Source organism: Mytilus californianus, unplaced genomic scaffold, assembly GCF_021869535.1.
Source record: "Mytilus californianus isolate M0D057914Y unplaced genomic scaffold, xbMytCali1.0.p SCAF_20, whole genome shotgun sequence".
Taxonomy (NCBI): Eukaryota; Metazoa; Mollusca; class Bivalvia; order Mytilida; family Mytilidae; genus Mytilus; species Mytilus californianus.
This window is the reverse complement of record NW_026262669.1, coordinates 9,220,932-9,236,496: the sequence shown is the minus strand read 5'-3', so window position 1 is coordinate 9,236,496 and position 15,565 is coordinate 9,220,932. Positions and strand designations below refer to the sequence as shown.

The 15,565-nt window shown below is 32.0% G+C and overlaps 1 long non-coding RNA gene across 1 annotated transcript; it reads left to right on the top strand.

Annotated features, from left to right (window-relative positions):
• The first annotated feature begins 1,485 nt into the window (after positions 1-1,485).
• LOC127731768 (uncharacterized) lies at positions 1,486-15,093 on the top strand. Its single transcript, XR_007995745.1, has 4 exons — positions 1,486-1,828; positions 4,799-5,086; positions 6,266-6,611; positions 7,548-15,093. It is a non-coding gene; the product is annotated as an uncharacterized LOC127731768 (long non-coding RNA).
• The last annotated feature ends 472 nt before the right edge of the window (positions 15,094-15,565 follow it).

Sequence of the window (15,565 nt, the reverse complement as noted above, 5' to 3'; positions counted from 1 at the left end):
CGTCACATATTCAGAATCCTCTGGTTTTATCCATGTAGTGCCATTAAAATATTTTGCCCACTTACCCCTACTTTTCTTTTCATAGTTATATTACATATAGTTTAAAAAGCTATATTTTAAAATCTTATAAAATCCTTGTAATGTTTTCATTGTTTTTAAAAGAAAAAAGTGCCAATGTTAAATGCATGAAAAATCTAGAGAGAATCATTTACCGCCAAATGTTGGTGTACTGAAAGGGGCTTTTAATTGAGATTTAAGAATCCAGCAGTTGTTATATTTAATTTGAGAACTTTTATTTTTTCTTAGAGCAGGATTAAGTATTTCCAGACAAAAAAAAGCATTCGTGTTAATTTCAGTATTCTATTTGTAACAATATTAAAAACAGTTTTTTCAAAAAACCATGATTTCGAAAAATAGAATTTTGCAAAATTTTCAAATATACCCCTCTCAATTTTTTGTATTTTGATTAAGCAATGGTTAGACTATTAAAAAATTATTTTAGCCATATCAGGAAAATCTGGGTTGAAAAATCTCAAAGCTTTCAAAACATGGTAAAAAAGGACTCCCAATACACAAGGAATTTGACCCTTTTTGGGATTAGGTTCTTGACCAAACTGCTGAATAATATATTTTTCTAAATGCATTTTTTAAATATGTCATAACCAAACTTAGTCATAACAACAAACACAATTTTCTTTTTTATTCTCTAAAAGGCCATATACATCCAAGAGTAATTGAACATTTTAAGCCTTTTTTACTTACAAAAAATGACCAAAAAGTGTTCAAGCGGTTACCATAGCAACCGCAAAATTTTAAGTGAAAATTCATGTATATTTCAGTTTATATCAATTGTTAGAACATTTTTACAAATTTTGAACCAATTCTGTGACTTGTCATTTCCACATGATTTTGATGCTTACAGAGAATGACTCCTAATATTTTGACGACATTGAGGTCGTACATACATTGTATGATGACCTAAAAGCACTATACCAATATTAAAATGCCATTCATGTCCTACACAAATAGAATGATGCCATTTAGTTCCTACTCAAATAGTATGTTGACATTAAGGTCCTACACAAATAATATGATAACATTAGGGTCCTACACAAATAGTATGAGGACATTAGGGTCCTACACAAATAGTATGAGGACATTAGGGTCCTACACAAATAGTGTGATGTCATTAGGTCCTACACGAATATCATTATGACATTAGGGGCCGACACATATAATTTGATGACAATAGGGCCTAACACAAATATTATGATGATAGTTAGTTCTTACACAAATAGTGTGTTGCCATTCAGGTCCTATACAAATAGTATGAGGAGTGTATGGTCCGACACAAAAAGTATGCAACAATTATGGTCCTACACAAATATTATTTTGATTTTATGGTCCTACATTATAAATTATAAATTATTAATACTAGTAGCTAATTATCATAGTAAACTTGTCATATGTATTTTAGATCAACCAGGAGATAAGTTGAAACTTAGACCATCAGATTCCAATATACAGCAATTGCCGAATCATATTGGTATTAAAACATTCCAGCTTGGAATAGAACTTGGACTTACGGTTGTTCAGATGCAGCAGATTGAAAACAACCATGTGACAAATCTTCGTAGCCAAACAGAGGAGGTCCTTAACAAATGGAGGAGACTTCCAGAAGCTACATATGAAGTTTTAGAACGGGCTCTTCATCGCCTTCACTTGTCTCGAGTTTTATCATTCTTAACATATGAAGAAGGATTAGAGGAACAAGTGGAAGTAGGAATAGAGGAGGAAGTGGAAGTAAGATTAAAAGAGGAAGTGGCAGGTTTGTACATTCTGACATAATAATCCATTTCCCAAACATCTGTCTATTGGTCAAGTTTCTCTTTCTCTGTCTGACCCATTTGACATCACTTGGTGTTATTTGTCGCAGAACTGTAACATGCCATCAGCAGCGCGATGTGTGTCATCAGTCGAACATGATCTGCTTACCCTTCCAGTGCACATGTGATCATCCCGATTTTCCCGGGTTTAATTTTGCGCAGTCCTTAGGTGTCTGTGTTTTTTTTTGTAGACTGTAAATTGTTTCTTTGTACTTTTTTGTTCTTCTTCTTGTCCATGATTTGTTATTTCTTTCAATGCTGTCTTTGACCTGTTGTTTCAGTCTATTGCACTTTACTGTAGTTTATTTTAAAGTTGAACTGCTCGTTAAATACCTACTGATAGCTTCCTAAGGCCTAATATAATCATACTTTTTTTTACGTTTAACTGTTTATGTTTGAGATGTAGGAAGGTAGACAAAACATTCATGGTTTTAAAAGTCTTTGACTGTTTTAAACAGGAAACACGGTCTTGCATTATTAGTGTTTGCTCCAAGGTTTTGAGGCAAGCACTTAAAAATGGAATAGGTTAGGTTTTCAGAAACACATGTATTTTGTGTTCTAGATCTAATAACTACTGGTTATAGTTAACTTGCATTCCTACTGAAAGTTTGCTATAAAATTACCTCCCTTACCTTGTATCACTGAACATATATTGGTTTATTTCGTCATATTTGTTTTTTTTTCTTTAAATGGTTTGTCATAAATTAGACTGTTAATTTTCTTGTTTAAATTGACGTTGTACGGTGACATATAGTTGCCTAAACTTACGTAATTTGGATAATTACCACATCTCCGTATTTTTATGTTACAAGACAACATTGTATATGTGGCTGTTATCACTTAGCCATTATTTAGTTTCTTTGATCAACCTGCAGTTTCTATGCTAAGTAAGTTTCTTTATAAACACTATATTTGAACATCGGTTAACTACTGTTGCCAGCATATGGTTTAATACAACATATTAAACATTGGTAGAAATATTGCCAATTTAAAAACAACAAGATACAAAAGAACGACCTTCAAACTAAAAAAAATTAGAATAGGTAGGGTTTTTTTGAAACACATGTTTGCCTTTGTTTTGTTTGTTCTAGATCTAATAACTGTTGGTTATGGTCATATTCGATTTTCTTTAATTGATTAGTCATAAATAAGGATGTTGGTTTTTTTGTTTAAATTGACGCTGTAAGGTGACCCCTGATTGTCATGTTATAAGGCAACATTGTCTATGTGACTGGGATCACGTAGGCATGATTTTGTTTATTTGGTCAAACTTAAGTTTCTATGCTAAGGTTTCTTTCTTACTTAAACTATATGTCAACTATATTTGTTTTGCTTTAATTGCTTTTTCATAAATGAGACTGCTGGTTATTTTGTTTAAATTGAATTGCCGCATATTCAATTATTTTACATGTCGGGGACTTTTATCGCGGAATAAACAGTATTTGTTAATAAAGGCCAAACGATACCTATAATTGGCTTCACCCAACTCATTTTGGTAATTGTAGGATCATTGATATAGTATAAGATAATATATAATCTATATGACTGAGATAACTTGGCCTTGATTTCGTATCACTTAGCCATTATTTAGTTTCTTTGATCAACCTTCAGTTTCTATGCTCAGTAAGATTCTCTAAAAAAATATATTTGAACATCGGTTAAATATTGTTGCCAGCATATGGTATAATACAACATATTAAACATTGGTAGAAATATTGCCAATTTAAAAACAACGAGATATAAGAGAACCAACTTCAAACTCAAAAGCAAACTTGTTAAGACAAAGACAAAAAACCAGATCACATAACACTAGTAAACAATGATTACGCAACATTAAACAAGATAACAGGCAGCTGTATTGTTCCTCCTGGAAATTATATAGTTTCATGGCCTTAAACAAGATAATAGGCAGCTGTATTTTACCTCCTGTCAATCATATAGTTTCACGGTACGTGATATCTTAAACAAGATAACAGGCAGCTGTTTTGTTCCTCCTGGCAATCATATAGTTTCACGGTACGTGATATCTTAAACAAGATAACAGGCAGCTGTTTTGTTCCTCCGGTCAATCATATAGTTTCATGGTACGTGATATCTTAAACAAGATAACAGGCAGCTGTTTTGTTCCTCCTGTCAATCATATAGTTTCAAGGTACGTGATACCTTAAACAAGATAACAAGTAGCTGTATTGTTCCTCCTGGCTATCATTATAGTTTAATTGAACGTGATATCTTAAACAAGAGAACAGGCAGCTGTTTTGTTCCTCCCGTCAATTATATAGTTTCATGGTACGTGATATCTTGAACAAGATAACAGGCAACTGTATTGTTCCTCCTGGCAATCATAAAGTATCATGGGACGTGATACCTTAAACAAGATAACAGGCAGCTGTATTGTTCCTCTTGGAAATCATAAAGTCTCATGGGACGTGATACCTTAAACAATATAACAAGCAGCTGTATGGTTACTCCTGGCAATCATATAGTTTGATGGGACGTGATATCTTAAACAAGAGCAGAAGAAGGAATATTGGATAAGTTAATGTGTGCATATCAGTCTGTCAACGGGCACTGGAATCCTAGTTCGTCATCAATCATTGATCGTTATAAAGTCTGATTTATGCAAAACAGGGAAAAACACGTATATTTAGCGAATGAACAGTTTGTAATCATATTTATCAACATTACATATATAAACACATGAACAATTATCAAAATAAAACTGAGAATGGTTTTTATCGAGTTCATTAGTCTTTTGAATAACGAAATCAGACTAAAATGTGATAAACATTAGAAAAAAAAGATAATATATGTTGATAATGATAGATGTATTCGTGTTGTTCAGTCTTATCTATAAGTTTGTATGTATGTTTCACATTTCTATAAGTTTGTATGTATGTTTCACATTCCAGAGAGAATCATACACGACATACAAATCAGTCAGATTTTAGATTATATGATGTCACATTTGGTAATATCATCAGATGACAGACGAAGCATTGAACAACCTGTCAGACAAGATGATCAGAATAAAGCATTACTTGAAGTAGTGAACAAGAGGGGAGAGCCTACCTATTCTGTGTTTGTTGATGCACTACGAACAAGTGGATACACAGATCTAGCAAATGATTTGAAATGTGAATCACATGAAGAAGCCTCAAGTGCAGCATTAGTATATACTGAAAACATGGAAAATAAAGGTATGACCGGTTTTGGTGTTTGTTTGGTTTATTTAAATACAAATACAAATTGAATAGTGTTTTGTATTACATTGATGTAGTATTCATGTTGATTATTACATCTTATACAAATACTGATATAGGTAACACAATTATATTGTTCTTCAGTTCTGAGTGAATTGTGTGCTCTGCCCCAACATATAGGCAACGCAATTATTTTGTTCCGCCATCCTGGGTCAATTGTGTGGTCTGCCTAAGATATAGGCAACCTACTTATTCACTTGAATCACCTGGTTTGGTGAGGATTATTCACTAAAGATAAGGTCACTGCTGACCTTCATTTTACGCATGAATGGCTTTAGTAAGATTTTGCATCATGTTCGTGTTGCATATTGAGCACGTGTGCTATTACAATTACTTGGTCTATGTTGTGAACTTTACTGTTGACTTTAACATAATTTGTGTCATGGAATATTTAACACATGAGCTATTACAATTACTTGTTCTACGTTGTCAATGCTAATATTGACTTTAACATCATGTATATCAAGAAGAAACCAAATTTATGTGTAATACATAACAAATCACATTGGTTAAGTTTAGATATTACATATTGTTTAGTACTGCTGAGGTCAAGTCACACAAAAAAAAAACGAACTAAAAAAGTAAAATACATGTGTTTATTTCATATCAAGCCTTCCAAAGGTATGGTGTCTTATTGTGTATATCCTGATTCCTGTAAGGTAGACAACACAACAGGTTTGATACGTGATTAGGCTTGTACAATTAAGTATTCAGTTGCCCAAATCATTATACAGTGATTCATATTGTTTCACATTTTAATAGAACATACAATAAGAACTCCACTATTCCACATGCACAGTTTTGAATTCAAATAGATTTTTTCAGAAAATATTTTCATTGAAAGGACTACTCCCCAACAATGATGCTGCATGCAGTATTTGACCCTCTCTTCTACCAGATAGAGTAAAACGCGGGATTGCTCGTATGAATATAAAGCTTATTTATTAGACCCCTCTACCAAGAAATTTGTTTTGCATGCACACGTATAAAAATTGCGGTTTTTATCCAACACAATCATAGGTTTGAACGTTGTTTTCAATCCAGACTTATTTATGCTTATTTATTCATGATATACAAGTAGACGTGGCGATAATTAAAATTGTAAAACATTTGTAGGGTTGTCAAATTGGACTGTTCCGATGTATAAAGTTCGTCTACAAAAGAACTACTCAAACATCATTGACAGTATACAGCATGAGAAAATAGTCGATCATCTGATATCACGTGATGTGTTGACCATAGCTGATAGTCAAATGATAAATGCTTGTCCAGCACAAATACAAAAGAACAGGAAATTAATGGACATACTTTTGCATGAAAGTGAACATGAATTTATTGAATTTATCAAAGCTCTCCGAGAAGACTCTGTATATGCAGAACTGGCAGATGAAATAGAAAACACAACAGTCGCAAGCAGAGATATATCAACCATTAAGAGTTGCTTCAAATGAACTGAAGGAGAGTAAGTTGAAAGTATATGTATGTGTTTGTTGGATAAACTACACATAACTTTTTTTTTATTTTCACTTAGCTATGACAGAAAGTCGAAGTTTAAAATAATTTGCAATCTTAAATGAATAAGTGAATTAAATATATTTAGCGTAATGATAAAGATTATGCATATCGTCAGTTTAACAAAAACAATATTTTTTTAAGATACATAATTGGAAGATGTGATATAATTGTCAATTAGACAACGCCCCAAAACAGACAACATTGCGGGCAAACTAGCAATTATAAGTACGTTATTCAGCTATGAGCAAAATGTATACTTCAAAACAACCTATACACGCCCCGAAATGAGAACAATAACGGTCTGATGAATGTACAAAGCAATTAACGAAATACAAATATGTGTTATAGTTGTTCCGAAAGGATCAGCATTGATTACATTATATCATCCGATTCATTATCAAGTGGTATACTGAGGTGTTCCGAAAGGGTCGGTATTGATTACCTTATATCATTCCATTCATTATCCAGTGGTGTACTAAGGTGTTCCGAAAGGGTCAGTATTGATTACATTATATCATTCCATTCATTATCCAGTGGTGTACTAAGGTGTTCCGGAAGGGTCTGCATTGATTACAATATATCATTCCATTTATCATCAAGTGGTGTACTGAGGTGATCTGGAAGGGTCAGCATTGATTACATTATATTATTTCATTCATTATTCAGTGGTGTACTAAAGCTTTCTTGAAAGACAATCTTTTATTACATTATACTATACAATTCATTATCCAGTGGTAAACTAAGGTATTCTGAAAGGATCAGCATTGATAACATTATATCATCTCATTCATTATCCATTATTATATAATATTTAAAAGGATATGACTTGTTCACTATTTCGAAAAATGAAAAACAGTAACTGGTTAGCTTTTAATTTATACAGAGACAAGATAAAATACCTGAAACAAAAACCACAAAATATCGTCAAAGTCTTTTTTGTCAACATCTCACCATGAACAGAGAAGATGATGATTGGAAGAAGACGTACATAAATTAACCAAATCAATATAACCTTATTAAATTTGGATCTATATACATGTACTACCCATTCATTATTTCATTTTACCCCAATATTTGTATCCTAATATTATGTATTTTTGGTTAACAACTGATAATAGGAAAATTTGAAATATTTATTTATAATAGCTATAATGTCGAGCTCTCATGGTAGAATTTAAAAGGTATTTTAATTAGTTGCTAATTTTTTATAATAGTGTTTACCTGTATATTTATGTTACCTGTAACTTATCATATTGACCAAAATTCTGGGAAGAGTATATTTTTTATTGTAGTCATTTGTTTTTTGTTTTTTTTTATATTTGCAAAGATCATTTAAAATTTATTTCAGTTTGTAAGTTATTGAATTTCAGCTTTAAGGTTTATGAAATTAGATTATTTAAGTGTAGTTATATAACATAACATATATCAAATGTGAAGTTTTCGGGCAGAATTAATAGACATGTTAGCAGTATGTCTGATACCTAAGAAAGCCAACAGATGCAAGCGACTTAAAATCAAACATGAATACCAGTGATGTTTGACCTTTCCACAGATAGTGTGGCAGAAACCTAATACTGTGAAGGACATAGACACTAAGGTGTTGATAGTATGACCGAAACTGTTTACTGTTATATTTAAACCTTTTACAATGAAGGTTACAATACATACTCTAAGGTGCAGATAGCTTGGCAGAAGAAAAAATCTTCCAAGGAGAGAACTTATTGTTTAATGCTATATTCAGTTTAAATTAATACGAGCCAGTGTTATCCCTTTGTGTCCTTTCTGAAACTATTGGACCATGCAATTCGATCCAAAATCGGTAGAAATTATTTAGGAAAGGTCTTGTTTAATGTTCTCTTTTATGCTGTTTAAATCAAATGAAAAGAATGTCTGCCTTCGGAAATCTTAGACAGCAGGGGATGTACGGCAAATTTTGATCGGGGGATTTTTTCATTATTCTTCTCTGAGTGTACAAAGGAATTGTTTTTTATCTGTCAGAAATTAATCATGTGAAAAGCATTTGTTAATGATCATTATTTGTTATATATCAGATGGCAAACGTGAAACCATTGGTTGTACAGTACACAAATCTGTCAAATCCTACACCTGCTGTAAATATTTCAACAAGAACCTGACAGGAAGTTGTGTGTTCTTGTGTCTCAATCTTTAGCATGTTATGTTGTGTATTAGGACATATTCAGTTTTCTTGCGGTTTATATTTTTTGTAGTGGTGTTGTCAGTTTGACTACGACGTGTGTGATTTTAATGTTTCCTTGGTATATTTTGACGCTTTGTATTGCATGGTTCTCTAGAAATGATGTCCATTTGATGAGATAAAGAATTTTACCATCAGAGGCAATCTTCAGTTCTGATTGAAGAAGAACATTAACATCAGACAAACACTTTTTAATTCAAATAGATAATACACAGCCAAAGAAGGTGTTGTTTTATTCTTATGGATGACAAACTCAACCACTAGGGGTAATCTTTTATTTTTGATGGATGAAAAACTCAACCACCAAAGGAAATTTGGAATTCTACTGGACGAAGAAGAATCAACAACAAGGGGCAATTTTGTATTCTTATGGACGAAAAACTCAACCACCAAGGGAAATCTTTTTATCTCATGAACTCAACCACCAGGGGTAATCTTTTATTCTTATGAACGAAGAACTCAACCACCAGGGGCAATATTTTATTCTTATGGATGAAGAACTTAACCATCAGGGGCAATCTTTAGAGTTCGTCGACGAAGACTTTGACACCGGAGGCACATTTTAATTCTAAAAGACAACACCACCACATGCAATTTTTACTTCTATTGCTGAAAAGTTAGGCTACTAGATGCACTTTTTTATTCTAAATGATTAAAAACAAGACAACCAGAGGCTATTTGTTATTTTATTGCCGACAAACAAGACCACCAGATGCAACTTTTATTTCTATTAACTGATGAAGAACTCACCCAACTGATGCGAAATTCAGGTTTATTGCTTATTTTGTGTGCGTTTTTACATGTCTCTTTGACAAATATCTTATATTGCAACCATTGTAAATAGGAGCGTGAACTAAATAATATTGTATATATATTTTGCAGTATATTTTGTTTTTGTTACACATGAATTACATTGTCACTTTACTTGGTGCTTATTAATAGACGTAGCTTTTTTGCAACTAACACATGTAACATTTATCATGATTAGTTGAAAGTACATACAGATAATATTTAAGAGTATGTAATTTATCAAGTGGTGTCTTAACTTTTTTTGTCAACGTAAAATGCAGGCGTCTTTAGTAAAACCGGCAAAATATAGAGTGTGCACTCTTGTTAAACTGTGAATGATAAATCATTGCAACATTCTTTTTTATATGTAAAGCTTGTTGAAGAAGTGAACGAGGGTTATATTTCAACATCAATGTCCCATACACTTTCAAATTTACAAATACTTCATCGTACATGTATTTGTTGGTTATAAACTTTCGGAAAGTATGTTTTATCAACTGTCAGAGCTACACGAAAAATGTCTTTTCCGAAATAAGAAACGAAACTGGCTGGACATAAGATTTTTTTAAACTGTGCTCTTTGTATAGTAACCTTTGTCAGTCATACATAGTATGATAGATTAGAGTTGTACGTTGTTCTTCGCCATGAGACTTAAATATGTCACGGGACGCATAATTTGTCAAGGAATCATGAAAACTGTCCACAGACACACAGAGTAAATTTAAACAGATGACGCTTATCTAGTTATCCTATGAAAGTAAAAACAACAAGTTATACATGCGTCCGAAGCGCTTTTTTCGGCTGTACTTTGATCAGGCACGCTCAAAGTCGAATATTTGAAAACCAAGGATGTATAAGAACCGAAACAGTTAAAGATCTATATGACCAAACCGACATAAAAATATTAAAATCCACCTAAGGTCAATTATGCCTGATGAGTTGAAACCTTAAAGGATTAAATGTGGTCTGTATGATATTTGTGATATTTGTGAAAATGGAACTTAAGTTTGTGATAACAAATCAAAAATACTAACAAGCATATATATTTAATGAGTTTAAATACGTCACTGTTTGTGGTACCTGTGCTGTCGTTAAAGAAAGATGTCCGTTGTTATTCTGCGGTTTACATGTTGTAATGTACTATTATATTATTTATGTATGCCTTTCTCTCTGTTGAGTGTTCTTGCGTTTGTTTGTACTGTATTCCTGTCACGTAGTGTTGTCATTTTAGCGATATTTTTTAACATAGCCATATAAGCGGGAAGTTTGGCTAGCCATAAAACTAGGTTCAACCAACAATTTTTTTTTAAATGTCCTGTACCATGTCCGGAATATAGCAGTTGTTAGTTGATGTGTTTCCCGCGGTTTTAGTTTGTAACCCGGATGTTTTTCTCTCAACCGATTAAGGTAGATTTCAACTCAGTCAATCAACCTGTTTAATTAAGATAGATTGAATCACAACACACACGGTACTGTGCTTATATCTTTAGACTGCATTGAAGAACTATGATTTTGTCGACAAGCAATAACAACTGAATAAATGATCCATATGCTCACTCATTTATTGTTTATGTTATAAGTTATTCATTGTTTGAAATAGCACGAACCTTATATGTATGTTGATTGTATGCAAGTTATTCTTTATTTGAATCAAAATGTTTTATGTGTTTTCCTTTGCTTTTAGTTATTCATTATGAATTATAATTTTTGTTCATTTACATATCATGTATATAATTAGTTCGGTATTGCAATATGGACCTTCAATTTATATGTTATTGTTTATGAGCTTTTCATTATAATTGCAAAAAGTGCATGAGTCATTTATTTTTTGTATCGAAGCCTTGTTCTTTTAATGTCTTTGTATTTAGGATATTCTTTATTTGAATGGGGACTATACATGTGTACGTCAATCATTCATATTTTTTGTATATAAGTTATTCTTTTTTTGAATAGGGACCGTGCATGTGTGTGCTTATACCTTTAGACTGCATTGAAGAACTATGATTTTCTCGACAAGCAATAACAACTGAATAAATGATCCATATGCTCACTCATTTATTGTTTATGTTATAAGTTATTCATTGTTTGAAACAGCACGAACCTTATATGTATGTTGATTGTATGCAAGTTATTCTTCATTTTAATCAAAATGTTTTATGTGTTTTTCTTTGCTTTTAGTTATTCATTATGAATTATAATTTTTGTTCATTTACATATTATGTATATAATTAGTTCGGTATTGCAGTATTGACCTTCAATTTATATGTTTTTGTGTATGAGCTTTTCATTATAATTGCAAAAAAGTGCATGAGTTATTTTTTTTTTTGTATCGAAGCCTTGTTTTTTTTAATGTCTTTGTATTTAGGATATTCTTTATTTGAATGGGAACTATACATGTGTACGTCAATCATTCATATTCGTTTGTGTATAAGATATTCTTTATTTGAATAGGGACCGTACATGTGTATGCAATGCATGAATATGACTGTGTAAAAAAGTTATCCTTTATTTGAATGGGGACCAAATATTTGTATGCAATGCATTCATTTGGCTTTGTTTATAAGTTATTCTTTATTTGAACGGGGACCACACATATGTATGCCATGCATTCATTTACATTTGTATATAAGTTATTCTGTATTTGAACGGGGACAACACATGTGTATGCCATGTATTCAATTGCATATGTATATAAGTTATTCTTTTTTTGAATTTGGGACCTTACATGTATATGCATTGCTATCTTTTTTTTATAAGTTTTTCATTATATGCATAAGAACCTTGCAATTAAGTTTCTTTGTATGTACATGATACCTAATGTGAATCTGGACCCTATATTGACATTCTGTTGTATATATCTTATACATTATTACAATCAGGAGCTTACATTTTTATGTTTATATCAGTACCTCCTTATTTGAACCAAGACCTTATATTTTCATTTTTATAAAAGTTATACTTTGTTTGAAATATTCATAGATATAAGAAGATGTGGTATGAATGCCAATGAGACAACTCTCAATCCAAATCACAATTTGTAAAAAGTCAACCATTATAAGTCAAAGTACGGCCTTCAACACGGAGCCTTGGCTCACACATACATGTTTTATCCTTTGTTATTAACTTGAATATAATTTGAATAAGGATTACATTTATTCTCTGTTGTATATAACTTATTCTCTAATTTTTCTGCTATTTTAATATAACATTTCTTGATCGGTGTGAGAAAAATATTTCTCCTCACTAGTGAAATATTTATTCTCGGCAAATGAAATCTAATTTTCTTGGTTTCTTCTGAATTTCCTATTGTGACTTCATGAAAAAAAGGCGACCATGCCTAATGACGTCACATATAAAGAACACAACTTTCTGCAAATCTTTTAAAAGGAAGGATAAAAATCATTAAAGAAACAGATTTCACCACTATAACTCGTGGTTTTGTATGGTATTGACAATATTTACTTATAGTTCCCCACTTTCAACAGTAAAATTCTAATTATTTAAAAAGTTCGGCAAACCTCGCGCTAAATATTAAAATTTAACTGTCTCGAGTGAAGAAATATCGTAACACACTTGTTGAAGTTGTGGAATCCATATTTATTTAGAAATTTAGTATTGTAAATTTGTGTATTCTGTGTGTAATGTGCATGATAGTGATTAACCTATGTCATTCTCAAAATGTTCAATATTATACTGTGTACCAGAGTTACCACCATCTCGAAGAATTTCAGACAGACATCAAGAACAAACAAAAATAATATATGGTCACAGTTATATTATTTATACAATGTTCAAATAAGATTTGTGAGCCAGTTTCTTAGAAGCACATATTCGACCTACGACATGGTTCTATGAATGGCGTGTGCATCTTTAGATAACAAGCAAAAGCTCACAACTTAAACAGTCCATGTAAATTATCAGAAATACCTAATGCTGACAGTTATAACGGATATCATGTGAATGCTGCTTCTATCTTACTTAACGTCTTATTGAACAGCGGTATACTACTGTTGCCTTTATTTAACAATGTATGTGTAAATGTAATTTGTCCATTTAAAAAGCTAAAATTTCCCAAAAAAAGAATCAAGGAGCAAGGCACATTACACTTATCTTCACAAGAGAGCTGAATCTAGTGATATACTGGCCATAACTTAAACATGTCAATGCTGTTCATTAAACAAATGCACGGATGACCTACAAATAACATTGTTGGTTCATTAATTAAATAAATGTACAACACGAAGTTGTGGTATCTAGTACGAGCTTTACATACCGGTAATCAATACATGCACGACAAGTAGTCAATAAATATATGCTGAATGCTTACCACGCCCCTCTTGTTGAGAGGTGCACATACTTCCACCTGTCCACAGTGGTTGTCGTATGTCTTATCTGACTGTTTATTTGTATTTTAAAATTGAATTATTTGCAGTTTAATTTACTCACAACTTGTATAGACCCGAGGTGATTAAAGCTTGTAATCGTGTAAAGACATCTGTCTATCCTTGAAGGCTGTGTGTTGTCCCGGCTAATATTGATACAACCCCATCTTTTATAATTACCCATCGATGTTATATAGTTTAACAAAATCAAATGTTATCATTAACGGAACAAGTGAAACACAACTGCTATAATCCTGACTTGGTACAGGCATTTTCCGATAAAAAGGATAGTTTAACCTGGATTTATATCTATGTAAACCTTCCAATTGTAGGATAAAGATATGATCGTTTTTTTCAGTGTATTTAATATTGACATATGTACTACTTGTATATGATATTTATTATTTGCTTATGTTTATATATGTTCTGTAACATTTTCTTCCTAACTATAAAGTATCAACCACTAGTCATGTTCATTCCTTAAAAGCTTCACCATGCTGTCATGTTTTCTCTATTTGGTATACAATTTTTTAAACGGAGTGTGTACTGTTCCGGCTAGCCGGAAGAATAGGTAACAATTTCTATCTCCAGGCCATCCGTTTGCACATGAGCAAATGTTCAATATCAAGAGCAATGTCTTGTGACGTGGACAATTTCGTTGGTGTGATGAAGGATTTCAAACGCGCAAATGCAAAGGACGTTTGGAGAATTGAATATATATTCAATATATAAATAATTTTATATTTAAGGATGGCTTTTTGTCCTTATGAAAATTACAGAGAATTTGGTTGCTTTAAACACAAATTTCCTCTACCTGTATCAATAGAGACAAATCACATAAAAGAAACGATTTACAGGAAAACGACTTAATGAGATTATCCTTGACTGCGTGATTTTTAAGTTCTACTTTAATGGAGATCTATGAACATGCACTGAAATGCCCTGACTGGGAAAATTTACCCGGCTTGAGGGGAAACCCCTCTTTTATTTAAATGTTATTCTGTTGTAGTTATGTTCTCAATAAAAATTATCATGCTTTGCTATTTTAAACACAATCTTCTTTTGAGCGTTTTACATGTGCCTACCCTTTTCTCTTATTTTCTGTTTAAAAACTATTCGCACATTTCAAATGAAAAAAATCGTGAAAAATCATTTGACGACTTCATTGAAACCAAACTTCAAGGAAATCTTAAATTCGGGATCTTCTTTAGGAATCATAGATATTCATTGAAGCCATGAGTCACTGGCATGACTCCTAACCTTACAGTAATTTCATAGAAAGAACGTAAAAAGAGGTTTGTCATTTTTGAACCCCCATTCCCTTAGAAGCAAGAACAACATCTGAATATACTATATTATTATGAAGTACATGTATTTGCATTTTCATTGGTTTTAGTGAATGTAAACTTTTTTGCAAAGTGATATAAAGTCAAAAGTTTCTTTGCTGCATACCGATGTTGACATATCTTTTGATCTCTCTTGACAAACTGATATAGTTAAGGAGAATTAGGTTGT